A 19,932-nucleotide genomic window follows, 5' to 3' on the forward strand; every position below is an offset into this window, starting at 1 on the left:
TACCCTGAACCTGTCAGTGGCCAAAGAAAAGTTCCGGATGGTCAGACTACAGTCTATCATGTTGTACCTGCAAGAGAGAGACTGGATGTGCTCGTTAGATGTCCAGGTTGCTTACTATCACATAAAAATGCACAGAAGCTCCAAGAGGTTCCTCCGCTTCTGGCTAGGGGCCAATAGCCTTTGGTCTCACCACAGCCCCCAGGGTATTTACCAAAGTGATGGCGGTGGTAGCGGCTCACCTGAAGCTTCAGGGGATTCAGGTCTATCCGTACCTGGACAACTGGCTCTTCACTGCTCCCACCAGGCATCTACTTTCCCAAACCTTAGACTACTTTATGACACTTGCCCTGAGTTTGGGTATCACAATCAGCACATCCAAATCTCTACTAGAGCCTGTACAGGTAATAGACTACATTGTTGCTAGGATAGACGTGCTCCAGGGCAAAGTGTTCCTGAACTCTGAGAGAGTTCAAAACCTCAGGATGCATGTCTCCCAAATTTACCATTCTCATCTCCTGACAGCGGAATCTGTATTAAGGGCCCTAGGTTCGATGGCAGCAACCATAACTGTCCTTCCCTGTGCCCGACTACACATGCGGATTCTTCAGTGGACTTTGGTGGTTCAGTGGTCCCTGTTGGATTTACCACTAACTTATCCTATCCACCTAAGTCAAGTGTGTCAGTCATCCTTCATATGGTGGATGAGCACTCCAGACATTTTGGAGGGATGACCCTTCATTCCAGCCCCGGCCAAACCACAGTGACCACGGATGCCTCCCAACTCGGGTGGGGGGGCATTGTTCAGCCAGGGCAGTCCAAGGCCTGTGGTCCCCCATATAGACCAATTTGCGTATCAATGCCCTAGAGATGAGGGTGGTCTTTCTAGCATTGCAGGCCCTTTATGCCTTTCCTCCTCTGGGGACGATTGCTATTCAATCAGACAACATGTCGGTAGTCTGGTATATCAATAAACAGGGAGGGACCAGATCATATCCCCTTTGTCACAAGGCCATCAGAGTGTGGGAATGGGCGATCTCCACCAGTTGCTTTCTTATCACAACGCACATTCCGGAAGGCCCAACATTCTAGCAGACAGGCTAAGTCAGACCATTCTGATGCCTTATGAGCGGTCTCTGAATCCATCAGTAGTGGAACAGATCTTCAGCGAGTGGGGTCAACCTTGCTGCGATCTCTTTGCATCTCCTTCCAACGTGAAGTGCAGCAGGTTTTTCGCTCTGAACCCCCCGCTGGGGGAGTCCCCCAGAGATGCTCTATTTCATGCCTGGCCTCCCGGTCTTCTGTATGCTTACCCACCAGTCCCTCTCATCCCGAGGTTTCTGCAGAAAGCTTGTCGACTGGGGAGCAAGGTGATCCTCATTGCCCCATCCTGGCCTCGCCAGGTATGGTTTCCCTTCCTTTGGTCTCACCTTCTGGCTCCACCTTGATCTTAGATCCCTTTCAGGATCTGATTTCACACCCATCAAGGCTGCCTCATCTGAATCTGGACAGCCTGAAGCTCACAGCTTGGCTGCTCCAGTTGCCGTGATTGCTAGGACTCCCGGACATTCCTCCTCAGTTAAGTCTATTTTGGTAGCTGCTCATAAGTCTTCAACCAGAAAGGTTTATCGCAGCAAGTGGAAACATTTTTCCTTCTGGGCCTCTCAGGGGAGTTTAAATCTTTTCATGGCTCCTATTTCCGCTATTCTTGATTTCCTAGCTGATATTTTCCAGCACGGAGCTAGTTCTTCTACTGTCAAAGTTCAGTTGGCTGCCATTTCTCATTTTCATGTGGGCGAGAATTCTGCATCCTTGGCATCTTCTAGGCTGTGTAAAGCCTTCATCAAAGGCACCTTTTTGCTATGCCCCCCTGTCAAAGATCTTGTCCCCCGTGGGACCTTACTATGGTTCTATGGTTCTCCAAGCTCTGGTCGCCCTGCCTTTTGAGCCTGCCGCTACTGTTGATCTAAAATTTCTATTGTGGAAAACAGCTTTTCTAGTCACTATTACCTCTGCTAGGAGGGTTTCGGAATTACAGGCCTTGTCCATAAAATTCCCGTACATGATTTTTCATAAAGATAGAGTTTCCCTTCAAACCAATCCATCCTTTCTTCTTAAGGTGGCATCACCAGTCAATATCAGTCAGCCTATAATTTGCCTGTGTTCTTTCCCAATTTTACTAACAAGATGGAATACAAACTACACATGTTGGATGTTCATAGGCAGTTACGATTCCATTTACACAGGACAAAATATTTTCATAAATCTAATCGTTTGTTTCATTCTATAGACCCTTTCTGGGCAAACCTATTTCCGAAGTCACGATAGTTAGATGGATTTCTTCATGCATCCTGCAGATTTACAAGGACAAAGGCATGTCGCCTCCATGTCAGGTTAAAGCTCATTCCACTAGGCCCATAGCTACATCTGCAGCTTTCTGGTCTAGGGTATCTTTGGATGACATTTGCTCAGCAGCTACTTGGTCCTCATCTCATACGTTTATCTCCCATTATAAATTGGATTTGACATCTAGAAGGAGCGCATCCTTTGGCTCCGTGGTGCTCCGGAATATCCTTCCATGAGGGCCACCCAGGAGTTTAGTAGCTGGAGACTCTGTCCCACAGGTTGAAGATCAAATGAAGTAAACCACTTCAGATAAAGAAGTTATGCACTCACCATAACATTCCATCTGAGTAGTTGTACTTCATTTGTCTTCAACCATCCCTCCCTCCTTCCCCTGGACCTTTGACGCATGTTCAGCCTATGGGTTGTAAGTATAGGTCACAAGTATGTTATCAGGTTATAAGTGTAATTCAGCAAACTCGATCTGGGAATGGAAGGCAAGGGAGGTGTATTATGGGTCAGGGGAGGTGTCTGGAGCTCGGAGCTGATGCTAGTAATCTTTGCCAGCTCAGATCCGATACAGATCCATATTCCCACAGGTTGAAGACAAATGAAGTACAACTACTCAGATGGAACGTTATGGTGAGTACATAACTTCTTTTTTCTTACATTTCCAATGCTCACTCTTAGTCATCTAATGGTGTGACAGCTATTAGTTAATAACACCTTCTCCTGGACATCTTTGAATACTCTCCAGTTCTGGTTAAGACTATGTTTCTCGTAGCGTTACACCAGTTAGCTGTACCACACATGGTCCAAGACTTTGATCAAACCCCACTTCCTCACTACCCTAGACCTTATGATCTTTAAGTCTGCTAATGGCATATTCATATCCCTATGATTATAACCCTGATTTCCTTACCCATTCCTTTATTCTCTTCTTTAGTCTTATATCCACCTCCTGGAGTCTTGTTTCTAAACATTATTGTTTTTTCCCATTCATGGCATGGACTCCTACTTCTCTCTGACCTTATATTTGATGCCATCCATTACACCACTCTCCCTTTATCCTCTTTTCTGTCATTCCTAAATAAACTATACCCCAGCACCTCCATCCAGCATCTCCTCTTGTTCAAGTAGCACATATTTCTGTGATATTAGCCATGTCAAGCCTCTCCTTCTGCATCACTGCTTGAAGTTTCATATTTTCTTTCTAAGACTCCTTGCATTTTGTAATAATACTATCCATTCATGCTCCAAGTCATCCTTGTTTAATTCCCTAAGTTGTAAATTCTTGTTCCTTTTGTCTAGTTCCTTAATATTTACACTTTTCTTCTGTTTCTATGACACTCCTTAACCATTTTAGTCTCATTTTAAAGGTAAAATCACTAAGCTCTACCTTTCCAACCAATCTTTGAGCACTTCTTTCCCTCCTGAACAAAAATGGAACCAGTCCACGATATAGAGCTGATCCTTCTACCAGGCCTTCCATTTCCCTAATAGTACTAAGCCTTTCTCCCATATACATCAGAACAACCTTGCATTATATTCTCTGATCAGTTCATTTTTCTGTGTATTGTTTTTTGATAGTGCAAGACCTCCTAGCAGTTACAGCAACTGGAAGGTACCCTTAAGCTTTGAAAATCTGGCCAGTTGGTGATATCTTTAGCAGGATACAACCTAAACAGCTTAGGCTACTGCAACAGTGATCTGTGGAACATCTACTGTCATGGTAAATTTGCTTACATTACTGTTCACCCCCTCCGAACTTGCTACCATCTATAATGTTCATTTACCATCACGTACTTTAGGTCTCATATTCCAGAACTCCCTCGCCTCCCTGTCTTTCCAGTGCCCTTGTCTCCACAAAGGTCCCCTAACAAAACCAGTCCATACCTGCCATAACAAACTCATATCTGCCCTCTCTTCCCTCTAGTCATTTACCCCCATTTTTGGTCTGTTCATAGGATCATAGGAAATTACTAAACTATTGGCCCTGAGGCTCTTATAAACCTATCCAAGAGTTTAGCTCATATATAGACAAATCAGCACCCGATGCCCCTGTCCAGCAGGGACATGGGTGGAATCTCAGGGATGTATTTTCTATTTCCCATCCAGTTATCCAGGTTGCACTTACAAAGGGGTAAATAGGTACTCTGCTTGACATGGAGAGGGAGTATTCCACAGATGGGGGAGCCTCTGGGACAAAAAATCTGTCCCGCCAACAAGTCCTGTTGATGTCACAGACCAGGTTGAGGCAGCGTTTGCGGGTTACCTGAGTGGAACTTGACTTGCATTTATGCAGCAGTCCCATCAAGGTGGGGTCAGAGACGCCTTGTATGCCAGACACAGGTCACCACTGAGGAGTCTGTATGAAACAGAGTAGAGGGATAGGGCTTTTAGCCTACCTGTGTATGGAAGATTTTTGAGGCCCTGGATTCTCCTGGTGAGGAACGTCTGTGGTCTTTCCAGCTGCTGCATGTGCTTTGCGAGGTACAGGCTGAATGGGGGCGTTGTACTCAACAGTAGGCCTTATAAGGGAAGAATACAGGATTGTTATGACCTCCTTGCCCCTAGATGAGATACTCTTACTTATGAGGTGGGCCATGTAGAAAGCTTCCCATACAATGAAAGCAACATGGGGATCAAAAGTCAGATTCCTATCAATCTGGGTGCACAAATCCCTCACAACTGACTGCGTGCTTAGGGCATTGTTATTAATGTGATAATTTGTGGGGACATCACTTTCACCAATGGGGGTGATGATGCATTTTTTTGTATTCAGCTTGAGGCCATGTTTCTGGCACCAGTCATTTGTTTGGATGAGACCCTCTTGGAGGATGTCCATGTCACTAAGGGAATTGATGACAGTGCCCAGTTTGCAGTCGTCTGCAAACTTGGTCAGCCATATCCCACTGGTTTTGGCCTGCACCTCAGAAAAGTATATCCCAAATAACAGAGGCCCCAAGACCAAACCCTGGGGTACGCCACTCGATACAGTTCTACTGCTTGAGGTGGCTTCCCCTATTTTGACCAGGTGGGCTCTGTCAGTGAGCCAGTTAGCTACCCATCTGGTAACATATGGATTGATGCCAAGTTAAGAGAGTTTATCTATTATGCCTGAGTGGGGAATAGTATCGAAGGCTTTGGCCAAGTCAAGATAGGGGGTGTGCACTGTCTTACCCTCGTCCATGGCTTTGGTGACTGTCTCAAAAAAGTCGACCAAATTTAACAGACATGACCTCCCCTTAATGAAGCCAAACTGCGTGGGATCCAGTGTTTGGAGATTGCCAATGTCCTAGTTAATGAGGTCCATGATAATCCATTCCATGGCATTGCAGATCAGGCTAATTAGGCTGCTGGGTCTATAATTTCCCAGATCGGTGGACACTCCACCTTTGTGTAAAGGGATGACAGTGGCTGTCCTCCACTCAGCTGTGACAAAGTCAGTACTCAGGCTTTAGTTGAATAGGGTGCCTAATGGGTGCTGCAAGTTCCTGCCTGAGTTTATGTAGGATGCAGCCTGGGATGTTACTGGGTCCCATGGAGGCTGTATTTTTTGCCTTTGAGAGGGCAGTGATGACCTGATTCCTAGATATAAGGGGAAGGGGGCAAGTACTGGAATGAACTGATTTACTGATGGGGAGGACAGAGGGGTAAAATTTTTGCTAAGTCTGTTAGCCAGCAAGTTTGCTATAGCTATGGCATTTGTATATGTGGTCACAATGGAGTCTCCTATGACTAATATGTTGGGTTTATGGTTAAGCCTTAGCGGTTGCGAGACACAGGTGCATGAACTATGCGTGGTATGTGGTGTGGAGGGCTGTGGAGATCGCACATGTTTTTGCCTCAGAGGTCTCCTTTGTTTGGGTATGTTTTTGCTGAGGACCTCCACATATGTCGGAGTGTGTTTAGGTGTGGGTGGTGTTTCAGGTGTAGAGATTGTGCTGGCAACCTTCTCAGTGCCAGATATACAGGCTTGTGAGGGAGAGAGCATAGACTCTAAGTTCCTAACGTAATTACATCTAACGCAAATTGTGTTCCTAGGTGGTAGTAGTAGGTGGTTGTCTGTGTACATAAGACACTTGCTACACTGTCTCAGGATGTCCATATCAACCAGAATGACAGGAGAAACTGTGGGAAATTGTCCATCCATATTTTTCAGAATGTGAGAGATAAGGCCAGGAAGAGCTAAGGGGTAGGCCTAAAGCTGAAGTGCTTAAACCTAAAACTAAGAGGCTTAGAATAACACAATTTAAAGAGACTATAAACAAGCAGTAGCAAATGCAACAGAAACGATGCAGTTGAACACTTCAGAGTACAAGCAGCAGCAAATAGCAGAAAAAGCAAGTAGTAGTAATGGAGCAAGAGGAGGAAATAGAAATACAGTAATAGAAGCAGAATAAAGTGTTTTTTTTTTTTCTTGTTAGTAAAGTGGAAAGGGAGAAAGAAGAGGAGGAACAGAAGAAAATTCAAGGTAAAGGAACTAAAGGATTTGACCTTCCCAAACGATCTCTGTATTAGGTATAATGAGCTAATGCGATGGGACTGAGAGGAGTGTCCCTTATCAATTTTACAGTAGGGGAGGGCAACAGCAAAAGCCACAAACTATAAGAACACAACAGCAGTCGGTGGGAGAACAGAAAAATTCAACCAGAGATCAAAAGAAAAATTCAGCCAGAGATCAGCAAATATATAAATGAAGACACAGAAAAGTAAATAATTCAGTCAAACAAATAAATAAAAACAGTACAGTAAACAAGTGCAGAACTGTTACACAAATAAATAAAAAACAATGCAGTACTGATAAGCAACCAGAGATCGGCAAATGTATAAATGAAAACACAGAAAAGTAAATAATTCAGTCAAACAAATAAAACAGTGCAGTAAACAAGTGCAGAACTGTTACACAAACAAGTAAAAAACAATGCAGTACTGATAAGCAAACAAATACAACCAGTGCAGTGCTGATAAGAAACACTGAGCAGTTAGATAAAGTGCGAAAAATATACTTGTGTAGCTCTGTACAAGCACTCTCTGTCAGACACAAATGGAGCTCTAGCAAGATAAGCCTAATTTTCAGTCCGGTTGTGTAACAGAGTTGCAGTGTAGCCTATTACACCTTGGTATACTATCGACCAAATACTCCATTTGGGGCTAGCAGACTTACTTGAAATCAAGAGCAGCTCTGTTTAAGAAAAATACAGGTAGATAAAGTGCGAAAAATATACTTGTGTAGCTCTGTACAAGCACTCTCTGTCAGATACAAATGGAGCTCTAGCAAGATAAGCCTAATTTTCAGTCCAGTTGTGTAACAGAGTTGCAGTGTAGCCTATTACACCTTGGTATACTATCGACCAAATGCTCCATTTGGGGCTAGCAGACTTACTTGAAATCAAGAGCAGCTCTGTTTAAGAAAAATACAGGTCCTGACTCAGAACTACAGCAGCATGTTTATGTCCAGAAAAAAATTGAAGCCAGTGTTTCAAGAACAAGCCATATTGCCCCTTCTCTCTAAACTCAAGTAATAAATAAACCATTTACACAAATTACTGCTGAGAAATAACACAATAATATAAGATAAACTGATATGAGAAAGTGTAAAATAATATCAAATCAACTTGTAATACAAATGTACTCACCTTTTAGAGTCAAGCAGTAAGAAAACTACAGCAGTTCTGTCTTCTGAGACTGAAAATAAGAAAAGCATAGTAGTAGTGTCTTTAGCAAATTAAAACAACTTTAATTTACAAAGTCAAGGGCAAATCATGCTCCCTAAGATTCACAACTTATTGTGTAAATATAAAAATGCTTGGAAGTTAACAGTTCAGATTCAAATTAATAGTAAAGAAAAAACAAAAATGAAATATCACATTTAATGAGGATCTTTATCTGTTATTTTTATAAGCTCACATTTATAGCTACAGTCACTTCAGTTTCATTTTTGCTTTTTAGAATTTAATTGTTCAAAATCAAAGGTTTGCTTTTCTGATTTAGCATATTAGAAGTTATAGCAACATAAGACAAACTTTGCAAATATGACAAAATCAGTATGAAATCTGAAGAAATGCCACTGTACTCTGCAATTAGAATTAGTCAATAATAAAAAGTACAACAGCATGCCTTCTGTGTGAAAAAAAATATCTAGCGAAATCTCCACTAGCGTTCCTTCCAACATTCTGATGAAACATTTTGTTAAAGTCAGATTTACATTACAATGCAAGTAACACCAAACAGTTAACAGTGCAATTCCTTTCAAAGATCAAGGGGAATATCTTCACATCTCAACAATAGTGACCTATTACAGGCTTCCCAACATTCTCTACAGTGTGATCTCATAGATGATTATATCAATGTATGTTTATTCTTAAAGGGTCGATTCTTTTTCTACTCATCTTATAGTTGAGTTGGCATTACTAAAGCATAAAACATATAAAATATGGTTAAAGTGTGACTCAACTTTGTCAGGACTAGTGTACTCAAAACAATACTAGCTCAAACTTGAAAATAAGCTTCACTTTAGCTGCTCTGAATACCTCATACTTTCCCATTTTGCATTCCCATGTAATACTATAACCTCTACTGATTAACAATAGTATTTCTTTGTATCACTACTGCCTATACTGACTACTCTAACAAGTTTGCATTCTATTAATCTTTAGTATTCCAGCAGCCTTATCCTTAACTAATCATTTTACCTTAATGTTTCCTTTCACATAGTCTACGTTTTCAGTCTGAGTAACTATGCGCTGAATTCTGTTTTGGAAATATTAATTTCTTCTCAAAAGATTACTTGTAAACTCAAGTATCACAGTGGAACTTTATTTATGCAGACAAAGGCAACTTAACTGATCTAGACCCCCAACTGATTTGTTTTTGTGAAGGGCAGGTCCTGTCTCCTGAATCTAGTCAGCTGCGGACAGTAGTCGCTCTGTGTTCACTGCTTTTCTTGACCTGATCAAGGTTTTTGACACTATCCTACATAGTGATATTATTGAGAAATTAGACAAACAATGTAATATCCTGTGTCATATACTGAACTGCAACTTGACTATCCAACAGATCCCAGGTCATAAACATTTGCTAGTACCCCCCTCTGAACATCAAATTCTAACTAGTGGGGTACCACACGGGTCAGTACTGGGCCCTCTTCTTGTTCGGCTTTTATCTTGCAGACATCCAAGCCAATATCTCAGAAACACAGCTGACAAAATTTGCTTATGACTGCAAGCTGGGACCTGTTTCCTCCTCATCTACTGATACTAAACAGCTCCAGCAGAGGCTGGAGTATGCACATGCCTGATATATCAAAAACAGACAAAATAAATACAGAAAAGTGCAGTGTAATTGCATTTGGTGAGCAAACTGTTCTCACCTTATATATTGTAGGTGGGCATCTCTCTATTTCTCCCTTTCATTTGGTCTTCATGTTTCTACCACAGTTAGAAAATCCTTCTATCTGGCTCAATTAATTTCCAAAGGACCGTCTACAAGATCTAAAGAAGTCATCCTATGACTGTACATTTCTCCTATCACATCCATCATTGAATTCACTGTACTCTTTTGTATGTACAAATCTAGATGCATCACTCAACTAGAAAGGCCTCAAAGATTTCTAACCAAGAAAATTAACTATCCTGGCAGATTAGCACAACTCTTCTTACACTGGTTTTATCTTGGAGGGGTGGGAAGAGCGATAGTCATCCCCCTTCACAAAGTTGGCCCAACAGTTGACCCTGGCATGTACAGGCTGATAAGCCTTTCCAACCTTATCTGTAAGGCAATGGAACACATCATTAAGAACCTCATATACACAGACACTGTCAACTTATACTTCCTAGATTCACACATTTTTGGGTTCATTAAGGGAAGATCCTGCTTGTTTAACTTAGTTTACTTCCTTGAAAAAAAAATCATTGATGCATTGGAACAAGGGAAAATCTGTACATACAGCATACCTGGACATAGAAAATGCATTTGAAACCATTCCACACTCGGGCATTGACAAGTTAAACAAACTTAAAGGAGTACCACATCCACAGACTCAAAAAACATGTTTAATTCATCATAGCATGATGTTTCCTACATTTTAACAGCACTCTGGGTTTATTTACAGGATTTTAAATATTTTTATATGTAATTCCAGACTCTGACCACATGGAGGCTAGCATATTGACGTGGTTTGGATAAATCAGGTTGCCATTCAGTATCTCAGAATTCATTGTTTGGCTCAAAAATGTTACATCATGCAGGCCTCCGTTTGCCTAAAGCTCCTGTCATTTCATAGATGTTGCATGCGTACAAAGTACTGAGTAAAACAGAACAGTGTAAGTAACATTCCCTGCTGCTGAATGACTACTTAAAACAGAAACAGTGCAGATGTCACAGAACACACTCAAAGTGCTGTTTAGTGATGCCTTTTTTCTAATTTAGTTTAAATGGCACTAATTTGCGAGACAATGAATTCCAGTCCATTTACTTCTCCCCTCCCCCGTAACATTTACCTTCCCTAGCTGTCAAAGTCCTGAGGGTAATTTGACCTGGCAATGGCATTGATTGGCAGATCTCAGCAGGGTGCTTGTCTCATGTAATTTAATCTTTGCTCCAGCATTTCCTTTGTTAGAGGGGACATTTTTTTTTTTGCTGCACTATAGCCATGGCCTTACTTGACTGCATTCGCATCCAGTTTATGTAGCAACTCCTGTAAGATCTTGCACCAAGGAGCTAAAGAATAAAACATTTAGACTATGAACCAGTTTAGATCTTTATTAAATTAAGTGTTAAGGGATCACTTTATGTTTCCACCTTGTTAAAAACTGAGATTTACATGTGCAAAGTGTGTTGGTATGCAGTGTTTGCCTGCATATGTTCTTACTCCACTGGTTGGTTTGCAAGAAAAACTTTAGCAGTGTCCCTGGATTTGTCTTTGTACATGCACACCACATTGCTACATTCTACCCTTCCTTTTTCTTGTGTCCAGAAGTCAATTATCACAAAGTAATACATTTTTTTTATTTAATAAAAGGACATCAAGGTTAATTTACCTTGAATCAAATAATGGATGCCACTGCAAAGAATCACTTTTGAAATATTTGTGCATGGACAAAATCCCTTACTAAATCTATTGACCAGCCTCCAGTGCAATTGGTGCTATGGCTGTAATATACTAGTGTGTTTGCTCATGCCTTCCAAATATCCCCACCATTACATACCAGTTTTGCAGTTTAGTAACCACCCGACATGCCCATACACCTTTATCCATCAATATGCAGCTACTTCTGTTCATGTGAGTATGTGAATTCATTTTCAGACTTAAGGTGTGGAAGCTGCATTTTACATGAAATTCAGAATGAACTGCTTCCCCACCTAAGCACCATGTTCAATCATAGCCTCACATCAGTATTTGTGCCCACTGAATGGTGCACAGCAACACTTATCCCACTCCCACAAAGAGGGAGCCACCACTGACCACGGGAATTATTAGCCTGGCGAGCCTGGTCAGCAAGGCCATGGAATGTATCATCATGGTACTCATAAACAAAGACATTGTTAACCTCCAAACTTTGTACCCCTCCCTGTTCGGCTTTGTGAAAGGCAGATCATGCCTCCTGAACCTGATCGACTTCTTTGAGTGTGTCACTGAAGCCGTAGACGAGAGTAAGGTGGTTCACAGTGCCTATCTGAACCTCACCAAGACTATTAACACCATCCCAAATTCTGGAATTACTGCTGAACTTTGTATAAATCTCTACGTCACAAGATGGGTTGCCAACTGGCTCACTGACAGAACCCACACTATAAAAGTTGCAAACTTCAAAGCAGTGACAAGTGGAGTACCACAGAGCTCTGTCCTGGGACATCTCCTGTTTGGTATCTACTTCTGGCCTAGGGCTAATGATATAAATAAAACTTACAGCATACTTAAAAAGTGAAGCTGGTAGTATAAATGATGGGTTCCCTAATATCTATGACAGAGCTAAAATAAACTTGTTTGTATAATACCATTAAGTAGCAAAAATTATGCCAGACGTCATCCAAAAAAAACTACAATTACTGATAATGTTGCTGTTGTTCGTCTTTCGTCTTTTCCCGGTAAGGGGTCGCCACAGCGGAACTCCGGTCCGCTAATGATTGGCAGTAGATATTTACAAAACGCTGAGGTGCCAGTTCGACGCTCAACCTTCAACTAAGGCATGCCCATTTACGTACGCATGTCTTTCGAAAGCTATCCAACCACGGGGAGGACATGCAGACTCCACACAGAAGGCACTCCCAAGCCCAGCCAAGAATCGAACAGGAGAACCTCTTGCTGTGAGGTAACAACGGTAGCGCCATACCACCGAGGCATTACAATTACTGGTAATGTAAGTTGCCTAAAATGCAAAATCATGTTCATACTGTCTTAAAGCCAAAATAATTTTAGTCATGGCACAAGGACATCCTTATCATACGCTACTTACATAAATAATTATGAAAATACTCCCATCGCAGACTGTTACAAATTAACCCGGTAACCTTACTATCTCATGCATTATATAACAATGGAATGTAAAAAAATGAACATGAGGATTGTGGGTATATGAGATGCAGACAGTGCTGAAAAAGCATTCATCATAACTGCTTAAAAATGATGAAACCACTCCCTACACTGCCCAGATAATGCACCAGCTCTAAACATTGCTATGCATACCAGGACACCAAGCAACACTATTGCCGTGACCTTTTCCTCTTACTCAGAGTTACTCAGAGTTACAGGGGCCTGCTTCAAAATAACAGTTACATGTGAATACATACATTATAAAGCTTTTCCCTCCTTGTAAGAATTCTTACTTATTGCAATCTTTACATGCTAATCTTTCACCAGAAGTACTGACTTCAGGAAACAGCATTTTCCAGTTCACATTAAAAAATGTCCTGCTTGGTCATTCCAGACTTCATTACAATGTATGAACCATCGCATAATATGGAAAATGAGAAGCCGAAAATACATTACACCCACTGTGGACGAGTTAGCACTATAATGCACATGAGGTAACTGCTTCCTACTGCTAAAAGTAAAACAAGCACAGACCATTTCTGCAAAGCAGAAGAGAACATTTCTCCATTTTTTTACGTATATCCTAATTTATCCTTCCCAATTATACCTCAAAGACTGGTATTTTTATGTCCCGAGATGCTACCGCCTTGCAGAAAGGACAAAATCCAATCAGTAGCAATTATGCACTTTTTATGCAATCCTAAACCCTTTCAATTTTTTTGCTGACACAATTTGCTACACGTAGCTGTGGTACAACAAAAAACACATGTGGTATCTGGTGGCTAGAACAGCTCATACCTAAAAATACATACAGTAACAAGTGTCGTACAACCTGTAAAAGAAACATTGGAAAACATCCCAGTGAATAATACACTGACCACAACTACAGCCAATACCAAAAAAGAGTCAACAATCACCTCAGGCTGCTTTTACCATAAACAGTACTCAGAGTACAAACAGGATTGAGGGCTAATATGTAGGTCTCTGGTCTGGCCCACGTTTATAAGCAGCAAATATAGTACTAAAATAAAATAAGCAAGATACTGAGGCAATAGTTCTGACAATATAAGCACTAATACTATTTTCAACTTCATGTACGACGACTACGTCCTACACTTCAAGTGAACTAGTGTGCGTTCCTTCCACCCACGTGGCCATTCCCTGGTTCTCACAGAGCCCTCCCCTTAGAGTCACTAAAATGCAACTCAACTCAGATGCACCACGAAAAGAAAAAAAAAAAATCACACCAATTCAGTTGCAGCCCTTTCTGCACTATGCCTGGTACTGACTGTTAGTAAAAACCAATCAATGGCTGCTAGGAGGTGAGACCCTGCTTCAAGCACAATAACTTCCACACATACTACAGCAAGCACAATCGAAGTTCACATACCTCTCAACCTGGAAACATCACAAATCTAGACAAGGCCCATGCAAAACAGGTACAAATCTTTTTGCTGATTAACATCTAATTTGCATACATAATTACATAACCCCACCCACTCCAATGTAATTGTGGGGTACCAACTTTTGAACATAAAAGTGAAGAACAGACAACCAAAATATGGCACCAGAGTCCCACTGCAGCCATTCCAATGTCCCATTACCTGGCTATCTCGCCCCATTTACCATAAACACTAATGTGTGCATACTGCTTTACTTCTACAATGATTTGAATTTTTTGTATATTTTGCAGCACATCAATGCACAAACACTAACAGACATCTGATAAAGCAATTCTGTCTCATGATGAAAATAGACTTGGCATTAAAACTTCTCTGCCCGTGAAACTCACATTCATTGAAACACATTAATCTTTCTTTCTACTGTTTTGACCAGTGCCCATCTGGTATGTGGGCTCCTGAGTAAAGATGCGTTAGCAAAGGGTCATATTTGCTGCAAAAGTAATGTGCAGTGTTTAACAGGAACACATTCTTTGATGATGAAACTTGCCTTAGTGCATCTTTGATACAGAGTTTTTTATCACACCTGTCACAGTCACAGAATCGACTGTTACGCACAGCAAGTTGAACTGCTTCAGCCTTGGAGAATGAAACATCCTTACTGAGCTTATTTTACTTTCAGCTTGAAGGTTATCAGCAAAAATGATTGTTTGCAGTGTGGATTCCATGTTAAAACCAAACAATAAAAACATCAAAACAGGCTGACACTGGAAATAATCAATTTTCCATTTGTACGAACAGCTTTGGTATACCTTTAAAATGACTAACTTGTAACTATATTTCTATCATGCAGTATATTGTGATAATTAATCTAAATAATTTCTTCCTGCAAGCAGAGCATCAGTTTTTCTACTAGTTACTGGTAATCAGATATATTTCCTTCAGCTAAAAATAAATGCATACATATATGCATTTGTAAATGAAACTTACAACACAGTTGCAGATGCAGACACATCTGTCATTAAAGCAAACAAACACTAATTTCTTCTTGTTTTATGTCAGATTCTTTCTAGTTTGTGCTCATATGGAAGTTTTGCTCTTGGGAAACCTATTACAGGTAAATTCTCTGGTGCGTGGTACAGCATTTCTTTTTCTTGTGTTCACTCAACTCATATGTTTATATTTTGTTTATTTACTTTCTTTTTCATTTATGCCTTTAGTATTTTTAATTAAAATATGTGTCACTTCCTAACAAGTAAACATAATACCATTCTTTTCTGTGAATGCAACAAAACTTTTTACACGCCCAAAGAATACTGGTGCCTTTCACTGTCAAACCACACAGCTCAGAAATTATATGTAAACAATTCCTCTTACAAAACAGACAAGCTTTCAGACCATTACAAAAAAAATGTTAAACACTTGCGTGCTTTGAGTTCTTATGAAACCACTAAACCTCCGAGGAATCTCATTTTTAAAAGTCATACAATTTAGAAATAGTACACCAAGACACCCCCCCCCCCCAGTACTGCAAAAATGGAATTTCTTGCTCCATCAAAATTTCTCTGCACACCCTTACACTTAAGAAAAGAATAACACATAATACTTACACACATGCATGCAGCAGTGGCATTCTACTTAATCTCAGTAAAAGCAAAACAAAAAACAAAAAAAAAAAAACAACACAATACAGCAGTGACGGATCCACTTAAATTCAACTTAGGTTAGAAGACCAGTTTAACAGCTCTGACTAAACTAAAGTCAAAACTATAGTGGGTCTGGAAGTGTGGTGTACCTTGCTTTGTGACAAAACAGTGAGGCCTGCAACTGAACAGAAAGCTACAAGCTGACAGAACTGCAAAAAAGTTGTCGAAAGTGAATCATACATAAAAAATCGTGTAGAGCATGAGAAATATAATCCAGAGTACAAAAATAATTTGTGTAAAGCATGAGAAATATAATTCATAGTACACAAAGAAAAATAAACACTCCAAGAACAATCCACAGGTTTATAGGAAAGTTCTAGTTTAGCTAGCCTTCTGGGCCATTTAAGCCTAGCCAAGTTCCATCCTGCTGCCTGAATCACCCTATTCCACATGGCCTTACCCATCCCATGGTCAACAATTGTACATTACTCCCAGTGAGAATAACCAAGATCACACCAAAGATAGCTCTCAACCTTCCATCTCCAAACAGAGGAACACTAGTCCAGATAATACGGAACAATTGGCCAAATGTGGAACACATAGCAACAGCTCACCAACTAACAACAACTAGCAGGGTCCTGGAATTGTTCAAAATATGCTGATTTTACTTGTAAAAACAGACGGGTTAATGAATTCATAGTATTTCTTTTTTTGTCTATATACCCTGAATATCAGCAGTGCTATTTTTGTAAAGATACATGTGTTGGTATGCATATGTTGCATTTAGGCTGGATACCCCCCATCAGCCCCACCCACACAGAGCCATTTCAGTGTCCGATTAGTTGACTGTTTAGCCACAGTTGCCATAAACACTGTTGAAAAGTGTCAGTGTGCATGGTACTTTACTTGTACAATGATTACTGAATTTTGGATTTAATTGAACACCTTTATATCAAATTTTCAATCAAAAAACACTTCAAATCATGTACATACTGTCTTAAAGCCAAAATAATTTTAGTCATGACACAAGGACATCCTTATCATAAGCTACTTATATAAATAATTATGAAAATGATCCCATCGCAGAGTGTTACAAATTAACGCAAAATGGTAACCTTAGTGTCTCATACAATATATAACAATGAAATGTATAAAATGACTGTGAGGATCATGGGTATATGACATGTAAACAGTGCTGAAAAAGCATTAATCAAAACTGCATAAAGCCGATGAAACCACTCCCTACACTTCCCAGATAATGCACCAGCACTAAAAATTGCTATGCATACCAGAACACCAAGCAAAACTATTGTCTTCACCTTTTGCTCTTACGCTGAGAGTTACAGGGGCCTGCTTCAAAATAACAGTTAAATGCCAAGAACATGTCACCACTGCACCCCAATGACTGCAGATGATGACCTCCCCTTCAGCTAGTCCGACACTGTGCCATGGTTAACACTATACATCCTCATCTAAAATAGGATGGCAGCATACTTCCTAACTGTCCAGATTTTTGCCAGATATTTTAGCATGGTTTCCCATAAAAACTGTCTTTTTCTGGACAAATCACCGAGAATGGAAGTCATTAAAGAATGACATATTAATGTTTCAGACTTCATAGCCTTCAGAAAAAGCACAACAATACAAAACCGTGTAATCAACTCTTTGTTTGTAACAGCAATATTGAAAATATTAAACTGAAAAGCCACACAGTAAAAGCCAAAACTGGTTTATTAAACAAAATGTAGCATACACAAGCAAGGTACTAAGCACTTTCACCCTTCAAAAACTAGGGCATCATCAGAGTACTAAATACGTAATTACATATCCATCCCTTATATACGTAATTACTAATTAATTAATTGATAAATAAAATGCAATACTGGCAATAAAACCTTTCAAATTCATCAGAAAAAATCAATTGTAATACATATTGTTGTATTACACATATACTTAAAATCAATCCATGTAAATAATACCCTAGGAATATATAAATAGTAGTATAAAAACTTGCAATCGAACAAAATATGTATAAAGAAGATGATTTACTATAAAAATCCTATTCTAAAAACTCTAGTAATATATAATTAAATATGTATATATATATATATATATATATATATATATATACACAAAATACATTTGTAAAAACACTAGAAATGAATTTCAATACACTAAAAATAATTTTTTGTAGATGATATCCTGAATTGAATTGGAAATAAAACAAATAACATATTATATCCATCGCAATAAAAGTATAATACTTGTAGTTTAGATAAACATGTAAAATCTATAAAAGACTAATCAAATAAAATGTGATTTGTATTTTAATATACTGGATATAGATATATGTTCATTAATACCTGGCGTGGTACAGGCATTCAATCTTAGTTGCCAGAGGCAATCCTTAGCCTCCAGTAAAGTCTTCTCATCGCCTCCCTTATGTATGTTGTGTGGTATTCTATCTATAATAAAGTAAAAAAATCTCTTAACATTTGGGCATCTAGTGCCATGTGTAAAAAGAGAACTTGTAGTTTTTAATGTCTTTGACATGTTCCACAATACGTTCTCTAAGCTTTCTAATAGTTTTTCCAACGTAAAATGCTGAACATGTCGAACATGTTGCTAGATAGACAATCATCTTTGTGTTACAATTACAGTATCCGGGGCATCTAATAGTTTTACTAAAATTACTAATAGCAACATAGGGACCATCGTTTATGTATTTACATGTACAACAGGTTCCGCATTTGCTCATCCTAGATATTTTGAAAGTGTCCTTATTTGTGTTCATCTCATAAATTTCCTTTAAAGTCCTCTCTCTACTGAATGTAATCTTTGGATGACTGCCAATAATCTCTGTCAATTCAACGTTATTCGTAAAAACATTTGTCCATGTCTCATGTATAATATTAACAATATTGTAAGATGTTTCATTGTATGGTAATATAAAAGTATCATTTCTAGATATATTTGTGTTAGTATTCAAAATATTGTTACATCCAAATTTAATAATAGGTCTATAAATCAGATGTTTTTTAATAAAAATCTCTTTTTTAATGTTACAAATAAGTTCATTAGGATATTCCCTGTCAAGGAACATATCAGATAATTTCTCAATTTCTAACTCAAAAGTTTTGTCATCACTAACTATTCTTGATAGTCTTACCATCCGACCTTTGATCAAATTCCTTTTTTGGTGGTATGGATGACAACTATTAAAATGTAGGAAAGAATTAGAAAATGTTTTCTTCCTAAAAATACTGGAATGAATCTCACCATCACTAAGAGAAAAGACAATATCAAGATATTCACAACTGTTCTCATAAATTTTACTAGTGAATTCTAAAAACCTAGATGTCCTGCCTAAAAACTGTACAAATTCTACAAATTCATTTCTTTTGCCTGTCCAACAAATGAGAATATCATCCAGGTATCTCAGATATAGGGCAATGTTGGACCAATATGTGGATGTAAAAACATGCTCTATTTCCCAATTGGCTAACAACCAAATTAGCATAAATTGGTGCACATCTGGCCCCCATGGCCACACCTGTGTTTTGTCTATAATATTCACCATTCATAAACATAAAATTATTCTCCAGTACTATTTCTGTCAATTCATTCATAAGTTTACATTTAGCAATATTCATACCACTAAATTTCAATAAACTGGCCTCAAACATTTCTAGGCCTTGTTTGTGAGGTATCACCGTAAACAGACTAACAACATCAATAGTGGCCATAATCATATTAGGACTTAAATTAATAATACGTTGTCTAACTAGATCTAGACAGTGCCAGGAGTCTTTTAGAATATGTGGTAAGTTAGTTAGTGTCTCCTTACAATGAACATCAATAAAAGATGCAATAGCCTCGGTTTTAGAACCCCTGGCTGATACTATGGGTCTAAAAGGTGGATTGCTGATGGGTCATTTCCTGTTTTTTCCAGCCCCCTGCTATAAAGCGCGCTTTAGCGTGCTTTTGCGCGATTTAGTGCGGAGTTGCC

At 39.3% G+C, this 19,932-nt stretch overlaps 1 protein-coding gene across 2 annotated transcripts in view; it reads right to left on the minus strand.

Moving 5' to 3' along the window:
* Positions 1 to 19,932, minus strand: part of STAT6 (signal transducer and activator of transcription 6) — a 2,965,055-nt gene that overhangs the window by 2,452,009 nt on the left and 493,114 nt on the right. For both annotated transcript variants that reach the window (XM_044083659.1, XM_044083658.1), the window contains exon 2: positions 7,983 to 8,031. The gene's annotated coding sequence lies outside the window, so the exon portion shown is untranslated. The remainder of the gene's footprint in view (positions 1 to 7,982; positions 8,032 to 19,932) is intronic.

This window comes from Protopterus annectens, chromosome 9.part0 (genome assembly GCF_019279795.1).
Source record: "Protopterus annectens isolate FY-2018-M chromosome 9.part0, PAN1.0, whole genome shotgun sequence".
Taxonomy (NCBI): domain Eukaryota; kingdom Metazoa; phylum Chordata; order Ceratodontiformes; family Protopteridae; genus Protopterus; species Protopterus annectens.